A 21,163-nucleotide genomic window follows, 5' to 3' on the forward strand; every position below is an offset into this window, starting at 1 on the left:
GCCATTCTAACTGGTGTGAAAAGGTATCACATTGTAGTTTTGATGTGCATTTCTCTAATGATTAGTGATGTCAAGCATTTTTTCACATACTTGTTGGGCATATGTATGTCTTCTTTTGAAAAGTGTCTATTCATGTCTTTGTTCACTTTTTAATGCGGTCGTTTGGTTTTTGCTTGTTATTTTGTTTAAGTACCTTATAGATTCTGGATATTAGACTTTTGTCACATGCATAGTTTGCAAATAATTTTCTCCATTTCTGTAGGTTATCTCTTTGAGGTTTGTTGTTGTTGTTTTGCTGTGCAGAAGCTCTTTAGTTTAATTAGGTCATATTTGTCAATTACTGCTTTTGTTGCTATTGCTTTTGATATCTTTGTCATAAAATGTTTGTCACGGCCTTTAGGAGAAGAGTGATATTTCCTGTTATTTTTCAGGGAATAGTTTTAGGTTTTACATTTAAGTCTTTAATACATCTTGAGTTGATTTTTGTATGTGCTTTAAGGTAGGTGTCCAGTTTCAATTTTCTGCATATAAATAGCCAGTTATCCAGCATCATTTATTCAATGTGGAGGCCTTTCCACATTGCTTGTTTTTTTTTTGTTGTTTTTTTGTTTTTTTTTTTTGCTCTGTTGAAGATGAAATGGTTATACTTATGCGGCATTATTTCTGGGCTCTGTCTATTCTGTTCCATTGGTCTATGTGTCTGTGTTTGTACCAGTATCATGCTGTTTTGGTTACTGTAGTCCCGTAATACAGTTTGAATTCAAGTAGCATGATGCTTCCAGCTTTGTGTTTTTTGCTTACTATTGCCTTGGCTGTTCAGGCTCTTTTGTGGTTCCATATGAATTTTAAAATAGATTTTTCTAATTCTGCGAAGAATGTCACTGGTAGCTTGATAGTAATAGCATTGAATCTGTAAATTGCTTTGGCAAATACGGCCATTTTAACAATTTCGATACTTCCTATTAATGTACATGGAATGTTTTTCCACTTGTTTGTTATCACTAATTTCTTTCAGCAGTGTTTTGTAATTCTCATTGTAGAGATCTTTCACCTCCCTAGTTAGCTGTATTCCTAGATATTTTATTCTCTTTGTGGTTATTGTAAATTGGATTGCATTCCTGATTTGGCTTTCAGGCCAGACATTGTTGGTGTATAGAAATGCACCAATGTTGGTGTATAGAAATGTTGGTGTACAGAAATTTTTGTACATTGATTTTGTATCCTGAAACTTTTCTGAAGTTTATGAGATCTAGTAACTTTCTGGCAGAGACTATGCTTTTTTCTAGGTATAGAATCATATTATCTGCAAACAGGGATAGTTTGACTTCCTCTCTTCCTATTTGGTTGCATTTTATTTCTTTCCCTTGCCTGATTGCTCTGGCTAGGAATTCCAGTACCTTCTTCTATAGGAGAGGTGAGAGTGGGCTTCCTTGTCCTGTTCTGGTCCTTAAGAGAACTGCTTCCAGCTTTTGCCCATTCAGTATGCTGTTGGCTGAGTTTGTCATAGATGGCTCTTATTATTTTCAGATATGTTCCTTCAGTGCCAGTTTGTTATGGGTTTTTAACACAAAATGATGTTGAATTTTTTCAAAAGCATTTTCTGCTTCTATTGAGATGATCATGTGGGCTTTGTTTTAGTTGTTTTTATGCAATGAATAACATTTATTGATTTGTATGTGTTGAATCACCCTTGCATCCCAGGGATAAAGCCTACTTGATCATGGTGGATTGGCTTTTTGGTGTGTTCCTGGATTTGGTTTGCTAGTATTTTGTTGAGGATTTTTGCATCTATGTTTATCAAGGATGTTGGCCTGTAGTTTTCTTTTTTTGTCGTTGTGCCTCTGCCAGGTGTTGGTATCAGAATGATGCTGGCCTCATATAATGAGTTAGGGAGGTCCTTCATCCTCAGTTTCTTGGAATAATTTCTGTAGGAATGGCACTAACTCTTCTTTCACATCTGGTAGAATTCACTTGTGGTAGAATTCAGTTCAATTCTGGTAGAATTCTGTGTGGTCCTAGGCCTTTTCTGGTTAGTGTGCTTTTTGCTACTGAATCAATTATATAACACATTCAATCCCTTTTCAGGGATTCAGTGTCTCCCTGTTTCAGTCTTAGGAGGTTGTATATTTCCAGGAATTTATGCATTTCTTCAAGGTTTCTAGATTATATGCATAGAGGTGTTCCTAGTAGTCTTTGAGGGATTTTGTATTTCTATGGAATCACTGGTACCTTTGACATTTCTGATTTTGTTTATTTGGATCTTCTTTTTTTTTCTTTATTATTCTAGAATTCTATCAATCTTATTTATTCTTTCAAAAAACTGCCTGGATTTTTTTATTTTTTGTTTGTATTTAGATCTCAGTTTCATTCAGTTTGGCTGTGATGTTTTGTTATTTCTTGTCTTCTCTTAGCTTTGGGGTGGGTTTGCTTTTGTTTCCCTAGCTAGGTGTCATGTTAGGTTGTTATTTGATATCTTTCTAACTTTTTGAGGTGAGCTTTTAGTGCTAAGAACTTTTCTCTTAACACTGCTTTAGCTGTATCCTGGTGAGTTGTATTTTTGTTCTCATTCGTTTCAAAGAATTTCTTGTTTTCTATCTTAATTTCATTGTTTACTCCAAAGTCATCAAGGAGCAGGTTGTTTAATTTCATGTAATTGTATGGTTTTGATGTTCTTAGTATTGACTTCTGTTTTTATTGTGCTGTGGTCTGAGTGGACGGTTGGTGTGATTTTTTTTTTTTTTTTTGTGATTTGCTGAGAATTCTTTCATGGCCAGTTGTGTGGTCGATTTTAGAGTATGTACTATGTGAACTTGAGAAGAATATATATTCTGTTGTTTTTAGGTGGAGAATTCTATATATGTATGTTAAGTACATTTGGTCAAGTGCTGAGTTCAGGTCCCAAATATCTTTGATAGTTTTCTGCCTCAGTGATCTAATACTGTCACTGCAATGTTGAAGAGCAGTATTATCTTCTTTCAGTCCTTCTCGGATGGATTCTTTGCATTTCTTCTATGTGCTAGATAATTTTAAATTTTCATATTTTTAACATATTTAAAGAATTTGTATTATGCTTAACATAATCAACTTTCACCAAATAATCTATTATCAAATTAATTTTCTTTTACTATTATTGCATTATATTTAATGGAGTTTGATTCCTTCTAGTTACAAGTCAACAGTTTTATTTACTTTTCTGTGGCTTGAATGTTGTGAGTAACTCAACCATATTTGGGTCAATACTTCTTGGAATATTTTGCTACTGTTCCTCATCTGTTAATTTGTTGCATTTCCTGCACAAAGCATGCTTTTTTAATCCAGATAGTAGAGAAATATTTGTATGCCTTTTCTCTTCAGATTTTTTCCCTGTTTATATGAAATCCTGGTGTGTTTTTCTTGCTCTGTCTGTATTCTTTCAGTTTCAGCAGTAAATCATTCCGCCTAATTATCAGAAGAGGAAAAAGACACCCCCGACAATAAACAAATAAATAAATATTCCCTGAGGTTAGCAACAGATTTAAGGATAGTAGTGAATCCTTGGAATCTGTTGAACTCATCAGTGGATCCCATTTTAATGTCCTGTGTTGGGAGTCTTCTGTAATAGCCATTCAGGATTTCGTCTTCCTGCTCTTTTGTCCTATTTATCACTGCTTTTTATTTTATTCACATTAAACTTGGTTTTCTGCTGATCATTAAAAAATTGCTTAGCTGCTTTCATGTAACTTTACTTGGGTATCCATGTATCACTTTTGAGATTAAGAAAATAATAAAATTAACACACAAGTAACCATGTCTATGATAAATACTAGATAGATATAAACTGCCTTATTTTTAGTGGAAATACATAAAAGCAATAATTATACTTCTTATTATTTTGATTATCTATTTATCCTAAGGATAAGGCTTTCCTAAAAAAACTAAAAATAAATGTATTATTTTTACATTATTGAGCATTCCATATGATAAACTCTAGATTTAAATGTCAGTGCAAATTCATGCAAAGTTTAGAATATAGAATTTATACATAAAAATTAAAAATTTCAATTTCTACCATTATTAAAGTATGCATACACAATACATGTATAAATCATTAATTTGACATTAAAAAATGTCATTCCAGAACAAAACTATGCAATTTCTTCTATTAAAATTTATTCATTACAATAATTAAATGTGTGTTCCAAAAATGCCTACTTAAACTAATTATAGAAGAAAATAAAATCTTAAATCAGAATTAACTTGAAAGAAAATTGAAATAAAACTCACTTTTTAATTCAGATGTTATAATTGGCTGAGTTATATATTTGGCAACATGGAGTCCTTTCCCATTAATCATGTAAGTTCAACTATCCAGTAGAAAGAGCCAGTGAAACTTTACACTGTTAATGAGATTGAATTATTCAAATAACAACTTGCAAGAGGTATTTCTGTGTTAAAATACATTCACTAATGTTTCATTACTCATTTTCATTGCAAAATGAAAGAAATTTGTAATCATAACCCGGTATCTTCTGAACATTCACTGATATATGAAATAATATGTTTATTTATAAATTATTATTTGCATTGTAATTAGTTAAAATTAGAGGTAAGTGTGCTACAGATACTTTCTCTATTAGAATATTTAATTATCAGAATATATACTTAGTTAAATATTGTAGAGGAACTGAACTAAGAACATGAGAAATTTGAGCACCATAACCTATTGACTTTATTCCTGTAGTAATAAGCTGAATTTCTGATAAATATAGTAGATGTTTAATTAATGTTGCTCAAGGCTGGGCGCGGTAGCTCATGCCTGTAATCCCAGCACTTTGGGAGGCCAAGGTGGGAGGATCACCTGAGGTCAGGAGTTCAAGAACAGCCTGACCAACATGGCGAAACCCCGTCTCTACTAAAAATAAAAAAATTAGCCAGGCGTGGTGGCAGGTGCCTGTAATCTCAGCTACTTGGGTGGCAGAGGCAGGAGAATTGCTTGAACCCAGGGGGCGGAGGTCACAGTGAGCCGATCGTGCAATTGCACTCCAGCCTGGGGAACAAGAGCAAGACTCTGTCCCAATCAATCAATCAGTCAATCAATGTTGTTCAATAGATATTAGTTAATGACACTTTCAAATAACAAACACTTAGAAGTAATAAACTTAGTAATAATAACTGTAGCAACTATGTATTAAGTTCCTGTGATACTCTATAAATTCTAGCTAAGGGTTATAAATACAAACTATATTTTTATCTATCATCTATTATCTATGATTTATGTTCTGCTAACAATCTTGAGAGACTGTTATAATCCATATTTTTAAAATGAAAAAAATGAGGCTCAAGGAGGTTAAGTTATTGCTACATGAACCCACATTTTTATGTATTAGAATCAGATATCTAATTCAGATCTATTTGACTATGATGTGTATGTTCTTTCTGTGCACCATCTTATATTTATTTCTAATTACTCTAATGTTTCCTGGTAATATTGGTAGAGAGTTTATTTATTCTTAATGCTACCATTTGTTAGTCAATGCTGTAGTTGTTTTTACTTATTAAGATGCATACTCTCTAAAAATTATGAAAAATAAGAAATCCAGTTTCTGATGGGGTTAAAATATATACACACGCACACTCTCATGCATACATTTACTTCTTCTTTTTTTTTTTTTTTGAGACGGAGTCTGGCTCTGTCGCCCAGGCTGGAGTGCAGTGGCGCGATCTGGGCTCACTGCAAGCTCCGCCTCCCGGGTTCACACCGTTGTCCTGCCCCAGCCTCTCCGAGTAGCTGGGACTACAGGCGCCCGCCACTACGCCCGGCTAATTTTTTTTTTTGTATTTTTAGTAGAGACGGGGTTTCACCGTGGTCTCGATCTCCTGCCCTCATGATCCACCCGCCTCGGCCTCCCAAAATGCTGGGATTACAGGAGAGAGCCACTGCGCCCGACCACATTTACTTCTATATATACATTATACTGGTTAACTTTGAGTAACTCTTCTCTTTAATTATAGACACCAGGCTATGTAATTATCACTCTAGTTAGATTGTAATTTGAATATGGACACTGGGTTGTGTAATTATCACTCTAGTTAGATTGTAATTTGAATATGGACACTGGGTTGTGTAATTATCACTCTAGTTAGATTGTGATTTGAATATGAAGTGAAATTCACCTCTGTAATCCTAATCCTAAATGCATTATATTGCCACAGCATGCTATGTTGAAAATGCTGCTGTATTTAAATTTTAGGCACTTCATCTTTCTGGTTTTCAAAGTGAACTTGCTTGTTGTCAAACAAATGTTTAGCTAAAAAAAGAAAAAAAAGTGTTTCACATCAACAAAAATCTTCATGCTAACCTTCAAACTCAAATTCATGATTAGGTTTTAGAATATTTTAACAGAAAAGTTAAACATGTCAAGATAGGCGATAGATATTTATGAAATACACAAGTATATATAAATGTATATACACGCACATACATATTTGGGTATTTAAAAAGTATTTAGAATAGTTATAAAAATAATAATGAGATGCAATAACATTCCATCTCAAATTACAGTTTCAATAAAGCAGAGAAACAAGCAATGCCGTTTTTCTTTTGAGCAAGCATGGATGAAAACAAATTAAACCCAAAGATAGTAGGCTTATATCATTCAGAGAAGTATACTATTGCGATTCATGGTATGAAGTATATATTTAATTCCCCAATATTAATTTTAACATTAATAAGCTATAGTCATGCACTAAGTAAGGATACTTTGGTAAACGATAGACCCAATATATGACAGTGATCCCATAAGATTATAATATCACATTTTTACTGTACCTTTTCTATGTTCAGATATGTTTAGATACAAAAATACTTCACTGTGCTACAATTGCTTGAGTATTTAGTACAATAACAAGCTGTCAGTGTCTTTAGCCCAGGAGCAATAAGATATACCATATAGCCTAGGTGTGTAGTAGGCTATATTACCTTGTTTTGTGTAAGCACACTCTATGATGTTCACACAATGCCAAAATACTCTAATGACACATTTCTTTGAACGTATCTCCATTTTTAAACAATGCATGGCTGCATCTCTAAAACAAATGTATTTATATGTGAACTTGACAACAACAAAATTACTTTCATACTTCTTATCAAAGATATATGAGGAAAATACCTACTTCATCCCGTTCCCCAAATCTAGCTTGATCATTCATCCTGCTACCATATACAGTGTTTTTATCCTTAAAGGAATAAAGATTAATAATGGAGTAACTTTGGGAAAAGCTAGTAGGCCACACCCCCTCTCTTTCTGGTAAAGTTTTGGAGTCTTGTTCACACTGAAAGATAATAATGACATATACATCACACTGTGAAGAACTGCCTGAAATACTACTTCATTGTTTATTTTCAAGGATTGTCCTGATCATGGTCTCTTCTCTCTGGTTTGCTATTCGTCTCTAAATACGTTCAAATCAGTGCAGTGTTATTTTCTTTTCTTTTTTTTAACTTACAAACCATCACACTGCCTCTCATCTATAGTGATTGCTACAACATTCCTAAAATTTGGAAATAATAAAATTTTAGAAAAATTTTCTGAGAATGAGTGTTTGTTTCTCTTAATATTATAAATACTTCTGGAATAGTAGAGGGAATAACAGGAGATTTAATCCATAGCTTTTCATCAATCTGGTTTCTTTGGTAGAGAATGGCTTCAATATTATATGATACATTTTAAGGCACCTAGAATCAAATGTCAAATATCAGTAAAATAACACCTTTAAAATACAGATCACTGGATAATGTAGAATTTCCAGTTCTTCATATTTTAAGTGATAAAGCCATAATTAATAAAAGGTTTAAGTTACGAATCAAATGTGAATTGCATTTCAGTGACTCAACTTGGTATTACTTTCTTTTCTTAATATGACTTGTGTAGCTACAGGCCTACTGACAGTGACTAATTTTTTAGAAGTTCACATATATTTGGTCTGGATAATGTTTCTTGTACTTTTCCTGCAGCCTCTGTTTTGCTAAGGTGTTACGGTCATGTTGTAGCCAAAATCAGGTTGTAATTTTTTTTAGTACAGGGCTTATCATATATGAAATAGGTTAAAATGTGGAAACTAATCCAACTGTTTCTTGAAGTGAAAACAGTGATCAACTGGAATAACACTTTTAAATTATTATTATTGTTATTTTATTTATTTATTTATTTTGAGACAGAGTCTCTCTCTGTCGCCCAGACTGGAGTGCAGTGGTGCAATCTCAGCTCACTGCAACCTCCACCTTTGGGTTCAAGCAATTCTCCAGCCTCAGCCTCCTGAGTAGCTGGGACTACAGGCCTTTGCCACCACGCCCAGATAATTTTTGTATTTTTAGTAGAGACAGTGTCTCACCATGTTGGTCAGTCTGGTCTCCAACTCTTGACTTTGTGATCCACCTGCCTTGGCCTCCCAAAGTTTTGGGATTACAGATGTGAGCCACCACGCCCAGCCCACCTTTAGATTATTATATCCCACTTATTAATTAAATTATTTGATGACAATCTTTGAAGTACAAGAAAAATGAATACATTTAAAAGAGTTTGTTGGTAACCTTTTGCATAATGAACACCTTTCTTTTACAGAAGGATTTGCTAGAAATTTTTAAATGATAAAAAGTCAAACACTTAGCAACGTCATACTTTTTAGTTCTTCATTTTAATTTTCATCTAAGGAAATGACTAACATTAATAAAATTCAAATGTCCTAACACCTATTCTATATTTTTCCATCACCATAAATCTCCAAAATTATCACAACATAATTACACATTTTTTTAGAAAAACATATTTTGAACAAAACAAGTAATATTTATCCAGATAACTTATTTGTGTCTTGCAGGTGAAGTGAAAAAAGGAAAGAAAATTATATCTTTTTTTCCCCATTTCCTACAACTTTCTTTACAAACTTTCCTTTCAGAATAACTAAATGCAACTGCTTGGACACTATGCACAGGACTAAGAGGTAGGACTAAGTCTCGCAGGAAATAAATGAGAGAAAAGCATAAAGAAGGCAATTCAGTGGGCAGGATACAATAGTGTGCATAGCATTCTGAAGCAGTTTTTTACTCTCTGAAAAACTGGAAGGAAATAAATCTTACCACAAAAGAACTAAAATGTTTGCTCCCTATATTCTACTTTACATCAAACCCTGATTTGATTCAACATTCTCTTTGTCCGCTCTTCTTCAGCCAGCTGCCGCTTTCACTCAGAAGCAGAATTCTAGGTCTGTAACTTTCAGATATCCAGCCAGCTTTATAATGTAATATTTTCAGCATCACATGGATGTCAACTCTTCACTTTGTTTGTTCTTTCCCCTTTTATCATTAGAACAGCTCAGATGCTGACTTTACCAGCAGAAATGCAATGCATACACCATGTGTTCAGTCCTGATAATGACTATCAATGTTTAATTATATTTTAAATTCATAACAGAAAGAAATTATTAATGAATTGTGATCAGCATGCTATGTAAAATCTGTAACAACTTGGTGCTGACAAGTTTGTTGAATTTTATGACAAAGTTACCAGATTGAAAATCAGTCATGCATGCCCAGAAAATTTACACAGTTCTTTGCCCAACATAAAAGAGGTTAGTCATTTTTTCACATTTACATATGGTTCCTTGCTCTGCCCTAGATTAGCTTCCTGACCTTGTTCAAGTCATTTATCTTCTCTAGAACCTCAGTTTTCTGTGTTTTAAAATTAACATAAGATTAGATTTTATGATTTCTAAAGTGTCCTTGAAGTGTATTATCTTGTGTTTCTATGGCTGAATAAAGACATCCTTCAGAAGGGTGTGATGAAATAGACATAAAATAGACATGCTATACACATGTCAATATTTGACATAAATATCTTTGTTTTACTACTGATCTTAAGTGTTTATAGGCCAAGTTTGTCTAAGTGATTATTGTGAGGATTACAAATAACAGTCACATGGGAGATTTATGCAAGGCACAATGTGTCATAAAATACCCCTTTTATTATTGATAGGCAGATTTTCCATAAAGAAGAGTGAGAAAATTTGCTCTGTGTTTGCTATTTTGTCAAATCTTCATTTTAATTGAAAAAAATGACTTCAGAAACGTATCTTATTGCCACTAATTAAATTTAAAATCTGATTTATCTCTGATATCAGAAAGTGAAAAATTCAATACTGAACAGAAACTGTAATTTAATTTTTCATGGTTATAATGCAATTAATAATTGCATACTCTGTGGTAATTTCTTTTTTTAACTGTTGCATTTAGAGAGTTTATTTGTGTTTTTCTGATACTTTATGCATTTGTTCAAAATAAATATGCAAACTAATATGTTCTTAAAATAGCAATATCACAATGACTTAAATGAAGGTTGGCCCTAATGAAATTATATATTCTAAATTTCAAGATAAATACTGATAAAATATATTCGTTCAGTCAACAAATGCTTAGTTAGCACATCTAAGACCTCTTACTAAGAAAAATAGTTAATTACTGTCATTACTGTCTTGTTTAGCAAAATATTTCAAAGTAATATATAATTATTTTATATCCAAAATCCTGGGACAGTACAAAGAAGCATGATCATATTATAACATTTTTGATTTAAAATGAAACTAATTAATTGGTAAATTTATGTACATTGCATATCTATTCATAATATGCGTATCCAATTTTATTGTTTCCTTGTGATTTTTTTTTTTTTTTTGGAGACAGGGTCTTACTCTGTCACCAAGTCTGGAATACAGAAGAGTGAACACAGCTCACTGCAGCCTCCACCTTCTGGCTCAGAGGATCCTCCTGCCACAGCCTTACAAGTAAATGGGACCACAAGGATGTGCCGCCATGCTTGGCTAGTTTTTAAATTTTTTGTAGAGATGGTCTGTCATCATACTCCCCAGGCTACTCTCAAACTCCTGGGCTGAAGCAATCCTTCTGTCTCAGCCTTCCAGCATGTTGGAATTATAGGCATGAGCCACTGTACCTGGCTGGATTTTTTAAAAATATGCCTCTTTATGAGACTTTAGATCAATCTCACCATATTGTTTCTGTTATTATGGACTATGATCTTCCTTTAACATGAAAGCAATGCTATTTCTTCTTGCCAAAAATTTATAGGACTCAGCCCCCATTGTTCAAAACCATCAAAATCAATGTTTGCTAATGTATTAATATACATTTACTGTAACTCCTCTATTTTCTGAATATCTTAAATCTGTTCATATAATACTTACATCAGTGCACTTTATGCCATATTTTAATGACAGCAAATTTTGCAATACAATTCCCTCATGATTTCATTACTTTATTTTTATTCTTTCAACATACTTGAAAGATATATATTCATGAGGAAAACATTTGAAATTATGATGTCCTCTAGATTTTCATAGCAAAGCATTATTTCTATTTTTCTCTAGTTCTCTAGTGTTATTCTTCTATACTTCCTAACTTTTCTTCCACTTCAGAAGGACGTGTATTCTTCTTTTGTTTGGTGTAGTGTTTTATATATATTCATTAAGTCAAGTTGGTTAATAGTGTTCTTCAAATTTTCCATATCCTTGCCCACTTTGTGTCTACTTTTACAATTCATCAGAGAGAGAGGATTAAAGTTTGTCAGTTTAGCTTCATATACTTGGGAGCTTTAGTATTTATATTCTCTTGATCAATTGATCTTTTATTTTATGAAATGTACTTTTAAAATCTCCAGTAATTTTCTGGTCTTGACCATCTGTTTTCTCTAATTCTAGTATACTTACAACAGGCTTCTTACCTATAGTTTTTGCATGTATTTTTTTTTTTTGGTATTACTTTCAATTTGTTTGTGTCCTTAGGTATCAATTGTGATTTTTGAGGGGAGAGGGGAGAATAACACAGAAGGTCTTATATTTTTATCAGTTCTTACCATATCTGCCTTTTAGTTAGGTTTGTAGGCTATTTACATGCAAGTAGTTATTGACATATTTTAAGTTTCAGTGTTGACATTTAATTTCTATGTTTCTCATTTGCTCTTTGTTTTATTATTTATGTGCTGCCTTTTGAAAGTTGAATCAAATATTGTTCATTGTTCCATTTTATCTCCTCTGATGAGTTTTTTAGCTAAGCCTATTTGTGTTATTTTATGATGGGTCCTTTAGAGATTTCAGTACACATCTGTAATTCATTTGGTTTCTATTACAAGAATTATATTACTTCATCATTTTTAATAATTTTATAACAATCTCACTACTTACTGCATTTCGAACTGTTGTTTATTTATTTTTATATTTCTATTTTTGCAAATGTTATAAAATGCACATTTTTTGGCTTTGCTTTAGCAGCTAATAATCTTTAAGGATACGTACATTGAAAGAGACTAGAGTTTCTCAACCTTGCCACTACTGGCATTTTGTACTGGATGCTTCTTTGTTGTTGGGGAGAAGTATCCTGTACATTGTAGTATGTTCAACCCCATTCCTGGTCTCTTCCCAGTTAGATATAAGTAGCCAATCCTATCCTCACTCCAGCCATAACAATAAAAATAATGTTTCCAAACACTGTCATATGCCCTCTATGAAGAGGGGGACAAAATTGCCTTCATCTGTGGTTGAAAGCCACTTATCTTGAACATAGATCATTTATGATTACTAACATATTTAGACTTTCTGGTCTTCTTTCTTCCTGGGTTTCTGTGTGACATCATTTATTTAAGCCTATAGAGCTTCTGTAAGATAGTTCTTTCACTTTCCTAAAGATGACAGTTTTGTCTATCTGAATAGCTTTGCTTATAGATTGACAGTATTTTTTTGCCACTAACAACAGCAAAAAACTGTCATAAAAATATAAGGAAAAAATATACATAAGGACATATCACATTCAACATATCAACAATGTAGCAGTTGTCTTTTAAAAATTGGAATGTGAAAATAAAATATATTATGTAAAATAGATGAAGAAAGGAGCTTAAAATATGCCCAAGAAAATCAATATGTCTTAGGTTGATATGAGAGATGCTCTAGGTGCTACTCCACAAGACAGAGAAATGATGGGGTGAGAGATGACAAAACTACCCATATCTATATCTTCTTTATCTCACATTTTTTTTCTTTCGTTTTCTTCTAGTTTATTGCAGGGAAAGATATTTGCTTTCTTGTACAAGTATCAGGAGGCATCACTGTATATGACATGACAACTGCAACACTGTATTGGACTCCATGTGGTACAAATGGAACCTTGGAGGTGGATTGAACCTCATTCTTTATTGCTAAATTGAGGCTAATTGTGAATGTGATGCCCTTGCCAAGTTTCAGGGACATTCTTGTAACTTTTACCTCTCAAATCACACTGGAAACTGGGTGAAGGAAGAAGTCCTGCTATAACAATGTTATTGCCAGCTCAATGGTAGCCAGTATTTCTGAACCAGAATATTCTACTGGAGGAAGAAGGATATGGATAAAAATTATTAGAATATGAAAGAGGGGGACTATGAGAGACAAGGGAACAGAATTCAAAAACAGATCATGATGTCAGGAAAAAAGTAGTAGCTATTTACCTGAAAGAATATCTACAAAAAATAACAATATGCTTAGGTACTTTTGTCTCATATGTAGCAACAACACACAGCTCATACTGGAAGAGACCGCATGACTATTTTGTCTGGAGAAGATAAATTAGATGCTTATTGATTTTAGGCCCTGCCTAAAGACTACATTGGATAATCCAGAGAATAGCTGTGACTTAGCACCCATTTGTCTCTGAACTGATTGGCAGCAAATTGGAGCTATCCTTTGGTTCCTGATTGACAATCTTATCACTATTTGTAATATTGTGATTTATATAAAAACATGAATATGTGATCTTCTTCACCATTTCCTGGGAAACAGCTTAAATTCCTTGGAGTTTCCTGGAAGTTATAGAAGTGTCTTTTGCTCGAATGAAGCCACTCTTTAAGGATTACTGGATAGCCTGAGGTGAGGTTTGGTTTCTAGGGAAACTAACCTTGTGATTAGAGGGTTGGAACTTTCACTGCCACTTCTGAACTTCAGGGAGGAGAAGGCAGCCCATGATTTAATCAATCACGCCTATGAAATAAGCCCTGCATATAAATTCAAAAAGATTGGGTTGGGGAAGAGCGTCTGAACTGCTGAATACACAAAGGTGCCTGGAGGGGGTGCACCTGAGGAGGAAATGGAAACTTCATGCCTTTTCTCTTAGGCCTTACCCTACGCATCTTTTTGATCTGGATGTTCATCTGTATACTTTGTATTAATAATATTCTTTATAATAAATAGATAAATATAAGTAATTTTATTCACTGAGTTCTGAGGGTTGCTCTAGCAAAGTAATCAAATCCAAGGAAGGGATTATGGAAACCCCTGATTTATAGCCAGAAGTTGGGCAGAAGTACAAGTCACAACCTGGGACTTGCAACTGGCAGCTCAAACAGGGCCAGTCTTTGCAGACGAAGACTGAGCCCGTAACTTCTCGTATTTGACTCTAACTCCACGCAGACTGTGATAGATAATGTCAGAATAGAATTAAATTGTAAAACACCCAGTTGGTCTTTGCTGGAAAATAGATTGATATGTAGAAAGAGCAAAAACCAAAGTCACTCATCTACTGTTGGAGGTGAAGTACTGTGTTGAGTGGGGAGTGGTGTGGGAGAGTAGAGAAAACACTTTGGTTTTTCCTATATCTCAAATACCTTTGAACCTCTCAAGGATAGATGCTGCTGAACAGATTGGAGTGTAGGTAGGGATTACGGTGTTCTGATGTTAATACAGTTACCTAGATGTAATGAGAAGCAGATTGCAGTCACCTGCAAAGTACAGTAGAGATTTCTTTGTTCTTCTGACAATGGCAAATGTGAATGTGGGTGCAATGACTTTAAGAAAGTGTCATGGGAACTTGAGAAGGCTCAAGGGAATTGGGCTGGGTTGTGCTGAGTGGTTGCATATTTTTTAAGGCTGGGAAGGGTCTACTTTTTTGAAGCCCTGTGACATTCTACAACTGAGCTATATATTGGGATAGGATATATTAATTGATAGTTTCTTGGGTCAAGCAATACTTTATGAAGCAAATGATGTACCTAAATTGTACCCAAGTTATAAGTGGTGTCTCAACTTATGGCAGCAATATTTGTGTTGGCTTATTCAGCAGTGACCCAACCAGTCTATGCATAACTTGAGTAAATTGATGAATTTATCAAATCAAACATTTAATTACACATTTTGTTATCCAAGTCAGTTTGGATGTTCTTGGTCATGCAAATGGGAACACTGATAGATGAATTTTGTTGATGGATATAGTCCCCTCCTTTATGAGGACAATTTTGATATGAATTTCCTTACTAGTTTTGATGTGGATATTTTATTGTTTTATTTTAGAAAGTCAATTTTTTTTTTCTAAAGCAAACCAATAAACCACAACAAGGAGGCTTTAAGTCCTTCAGGAAATATATTAGGTTCATACTTAAAAACACTCAATTTTCAGGAAATTATCCATAAGAAACAACCTGCATCTTTATTGCTGTCCTCAAATACTAGATTAGAATGCAAAGGGATGGCAATTAGGTCATGGAGCTCATCTTTAACTAGAAAAATAACTAGAAAGGGAAAAAGATGGCTTTTATGAGCTGTCAGCTTTATTCTGTTGGTGGAGTGGGAAAGTACTTTGGTTATTTCAGACACTGAAGTTAAATCACTGGATATTTGTAGGCACTGAATTGGAGGAAACTGCCTTGGGCAAATTGCCATGTGTTGTGTTAAAGCTAATAGAGTTTTACACTAAGAGCCTGATGAAGCTTGTTTAAGTAATGGATTTTCCTTTAGGCTATTAGAAATCCTGAGATACTTGTACCTAAATAAGGAAAAGGATGAGGAAAGGATGGGGAAAGAGAGGGAAAAGGAATGTAAAATTCATGAGCAAGAAAAGAAGTAAAAAGTTGAATAAATAAAATCAGATACAAAATGTTACTTTGGCTCTCCTAACAGTAACCTAGAGAGGATTTATCTGTGTTGTAAAGTGCCCATTGCATATGTGTTTTATTATTTTAATACCATGTGACACTATTTATCTTATAATTATGTTCCTTTCATGTTAGTTTTCATTTTATGAAGTTAACTAATAGTTTTCATCGAAAACATTTTTAGTTTTTTAAAAAAGACTTAAGGCTCCCCTTTTGCTCTGCATATTATAGTAACCATTTAATAATCATATTAAACACATTTTAAAATAAATATTCTAAAGGATTATTTATAAATTATATAATTATACAAGCTGTAAGAATTTGTTAGGCATGTAATTTTAAGTGTGTCTATCTAGATTAAAAATATTTTCTTTAATATATTGGATTCGCCATTTTGAACTACTTTCCAATTAAGTGTTTGGTTTCGTATTACACCTAGAGATGCCTGTTATATAAGTCAAAAAGTCATGGACATTTATTAAGAGAACAAATAGGCAACCCAGAGAATACTAAAAGATATGTGAGATATATATATATATATATATTTTTCAACAAATGACTCATATCTCAAATAAATGTGAAGAAATCCTACAAATCCATAAAAGAATGATAGACCAAGACACACCCCCTCCCTCACAAAAGCAATCTGCTTGAATAGGCACTTCAGAAAATAGAATGTCAGAATGGCCAATGACATATGAAAGTGTATCCTATTTAACTGTTATGGAAATATAATTGAAGACTGCACTCATATACTACCATTACACATTCAAGAGGATTCTCCTAGTGGCCTTGCGCCAACCCAGTTATCTCCCTTTTCCACATGTGTTTCTTAAGGATAACAAAGTTACTGGTTCTGGTGGCTTTGTAAAATGTCAGTTGAACTGTGATTAACCACGTTTCTCAGAATTCCTTTCTCTCTGTGTTTTTGGATAGGGTGGACCACAAGACATATTTTCACATAATATTTGAAGTCAGAAGAGGAGCCGCAATCATTTTGGTTTTTGCTTTCAGAAGTTCAGACAGGCATTGTAGTACCTCACACATATTACTACTTTATCTGCAGGTTTATCTACTTGCTGTGGGGGAGCAGAGGGGATTACAAATGCAACCGCCCTGTATTCCTCTTCAGACTTTATAACTCCTGAGTCATCTGGATGGTTAGTGCCAGGAGAAAGGGTGCCAGCTTCTCCACAAGATACCACAGCATGAAGGTTGGAGCGAGTAAGAATTGATGCAGATACCGGGGCACCTTTGTGGGGTCCACTTATACCTGTGAGTTCTGGCTTGCCATAGCCCTCATCGACTTTATGTCACCTTCCCTTCGTGACTGCTTGCCCTGTGGACTTCAAGCCCTGGCATCAGACATGAAGACAAGAGCCTTACACAGATGGGTTAACCAGCTCCCTCAATCGTGAAAGGTCACATCTTTAGAATGAATCACTTAATATATCTAATAGAACACTGTGCAATGTACTGGTCAAGTTTATTTGTTGATCAGTGTGTTTGTTATGCAGGTGTGTTCCATTTTTTTTTTATTTTTTATTTTTTATTTTTTTTATTATTATACTTTAAGTTTTAGGGTACATATGCACAATGTGCAGGTTTGTTACATACGTATCCATGTGCCATGTTGATTTCCTGCACCCATTAACTCGTCATTTACCATTAGGTATATCTCCTAATGCTGTCCCTCCCCCCTCCCCCAACCCCACAACAGTCCCCGGAGTGTGATGTTCCCCTTCCTGTGTCCATGAGTTCTCATTGTTCAATTCCCACCTATGAGTGAGAACATGCAGTGTTTGGTTTTTTGTCCTTGTGATAGTTTACTGAGAATGATGTTTTCCAGTTTCATCCATGTCCCTACAAAGGACATGAACTCATCATTTCTTATGGCTGCATAGTATTCCATGGTGTATATGTGCCACATTTTCTTAATCCAGTCTATCATTGTTGGACATTTGGGTTGGTTCCAACTCTTTGCTATTGTGAATAGTGCCGCAATAAACATACGTGTGCATGTGTCTTTATAGCAGCATGATTTATAGTCCTTTGGGTGTATACCCAGTAATGGGATGGCTGGGTCAAATGGTATTTCTAGTTCTAGATCCCTGAGGAATCGCCACACTGACTTCCACAATGGTTGAACTAGTTTACAGTCCCACCAACAGTGTAAAAGTGTTTCTATTTCTCCACATCCTCTCCAGCACCTGTTGTTTCCTGATGTTTTAATGATGGCCATTCTAACTGGTGTGAGATGGTATCTCACTGTGGTTTTGATTTGCATTTCTCTGATGGCCAGTGATGATGAGCATTTCTTCATGTGTTTTTTGGCCGCATAAATGTCTTCTTTTGAGAAGTATCTGTTCATATCCTTTGCCCACTTGTTGATGGGGTTGTTTGTTTTTTTCTTGTAAATTTGTTTGAGTTCATTGTAGATTCTGGATATTAGCCCTTTGTCAGATGAGTAGGTTGCAAAAATTTTCTCCCATTCTGTAGGTTGCCTGTTCACTCTGATGGTAGTTTCTTTTGCTGTGCAGAAGCTCTTTAGTTTGATTAGATCCCATTTGTCAATTTTGGCTTTCGTTGCCATTGCTTTTGGTGTGTTCCATTTTTGAAATAAACTAGCTACACATTTATAATTTGCATATTTTATATATGTTATTTAATAAAGGATTATTTGAAAGTTATGACTTATTCAGGATGAAATGTCAGGCTTCATAATTATTCACTTGTATGAGACTAAGAAAAGTGAAAAAGTATACCTGAAAAATTGTTAACATTGAATATGCTTTAATTAATTATGAGAGCTATATAACAATCTTTATAGGAAAGACAGTGTAAAACAATGTCTCTCCTTTGTGATCTTTAGAATTACGTGCTTACTGGATTAGGTTACTGAAATCATTGTAAATTGACTATATCTATTGTAGCTGGATATTTATTTTATGAATTAACATTACATCAAATGAAGTTGGCTTGCAATTTTTAAATATGCAATTAAAGCTTCTTAGCTGAATTCTCAAGATGACCTTTAGATTAGCAATAAGGAATGTAAATAACTTAAGGTTATTATAATTCCAACAGTCTTGGGACCCTGAAGCTACATCAGTAGGAATTTATAGAGAAAGGAAGTGGAGGAAATGGAGGGATAGAACTAGAAAAGAATGAGCTGGAAGACAGAGCTACAGCAAATAGGAAGAGCTTGCCTGCAAAGTATTAGTAAATTTCTAAAACGCCCTGGAAGAGATGTTTCCTTCAGAAAATAATTATAGAGATTCAATCTGCATGTTTATCTTTTTAGAAATTTTGTGGGGCATTGAAGGCTTGAAATCATATAAATAAGTTGGAGAAGGAGTGAAGTAGAAACAAGGAAAAGGACAGGAGGGAATTGGAGGGAATTAGACGGAACCATATGTGATCCATTTTGTCAATTTAGAGAATGAGCAACCAGTGAGTAAAATGTAGGGATTGGAAGCCTGACTTCATCTACTAGAGAAAAAAATTCAGCAGAAAGCTGATATTTTATGGAGTCCCTGCTATGTGCTAGATAGTTTACATAGCTTAAAACTTTAATGCTTGCAGTTTCCTCAGAAGTGGTGTTTTTTTCCCCATCTCCACTACTAATACTCATACACTTGACTTTAGAGCTGTGGGAAGAGAGGCTCAGGTAATGACGCATAACCAGTCCAAGTTACTCTGAGTCAAGAAGTGGAACAAGTCCTCAAATTAGGTTTCATATGATTTCAAGGATCATGTTCTTCTCACTGCAGCCTACTCCGTTCGCGACTCCAGGTAAGTTTCAAAGCAAGTACCCACAGAGAGTATTAAAAAGAAAATCCAGGCAAAGTCTGCTCATATGCCCTGGATCAGCTGCTCCATTATAAGAAAAAGAAATATGCGTGATCTAGTTCAAAAGCAGAAAACCTCAGTACCTAAGGCTTCTGTTGTACTCCTTGATCTGGTAATGATATTGCTATAAAAGACATTCTACATTGCAACAGAGGAGGGGAGGATGGCAGAAACTAATAGCCAGCAGTAGTGATTTTTTTCCTGTAATTTTGAAATCTTTATAACTTTTGCCATAATTTATACTTGAAAATATATATTGTCTTTAGTAAGAATTCATCATTTGGTATTAAACCATAATGTATTTTGAAAAACAGATTTGTAGTCCAGGTTGGGGCAAATTAATAATATGTTAATTTTTTGTGTTTCATGCTGTTTTCCCTCAATTACATCAATTGTGCCTCCTTTACATTTCTTGAGAGCTAAATTTTCAGTGCAAAAATGTTCTTTAATAGGTATTTTCCAAAAACTATCATTGAGATACTTTTGCTTCATTGTAGAGCTATTTTCTTGTTACTTTAGAAGTGTCTGAATTCAAAGTCGAACTGTTGGAAAATAATAGAGTCCTAATTTAGAACTTGAGCTCAATATTCAGACTGAATTGAAACCCAAGCTCCACCAATCTCTAGCTGCGTGACTTTGAACATGTTAATTAACTTATATGAATGCCAGAGATAAAGTTGAGGTTTCTCTCACAGGGTTGTGTGGAAATTAAATGAATAAAGAGGTATGATTAGGGCATATGTTTAATATTGACAGTTATTTTGGTTGAAGGTATTTGGTTGCTTTCCTAAGAGTCTTGCCCACGTTTCGTATGGGGCTAAGCTTTGTTTAAACAGCAATGTGAATAGCCCCAGGGTATGAGTTATGATTAGTTTAAGTCCCTTATGGTAAATTCATTCTCCTTTATTAGACTAAAGGTTGATATGTGATCCAGTACTGGCAAGCGAATGTGAGAGAAAGGGTAATAGGAGGAATTATGGAAAACAGTATCCTTAATGGTAAAAGAGAGACTTAAAGGGAAAGAAAGTTCTTTAATATTTTCCATTTCTTTCCTGCATTCACTAATATTTCATGAGGACAAAAGACTTGAAAATGCAATCATCCTACTACCATCATGAAGGACAAATATCCAAGGGTAACAGAAGGCAGAATGAAAGGCCTGAGTCCTTGATGACATTGTTGAATCACCAAAACAACACCAGGAGACCCTGCCTCCAACCATCTTAAGTAAGATATACACAATCTGTGAGTTAAAGTAGAACATTTATTTTTTATTATACTTTAAGTTCTGGGATACATGTGCAGAATGTGCAGGTTTGTTACATAGGTATACATGTGCCACGGTGGTTTGCTGTACTCATCAACCCATC

This window comes from Hylobates moloch, unplaced genomic scaffold (assembly GCF_009828535.3).
Source record: "Hylobates moloch isolate HMO894 unplaced genomic scaffold, HMol_V3 SCAFFOLD_14, whole genome shotgun sequence".
NCBI classification, from domain to species: Eukaryota; Metazoa; Chordata; class Mammalia; order Primates; family Hylobatidae; genus Hylobates; species Hylobates moloch.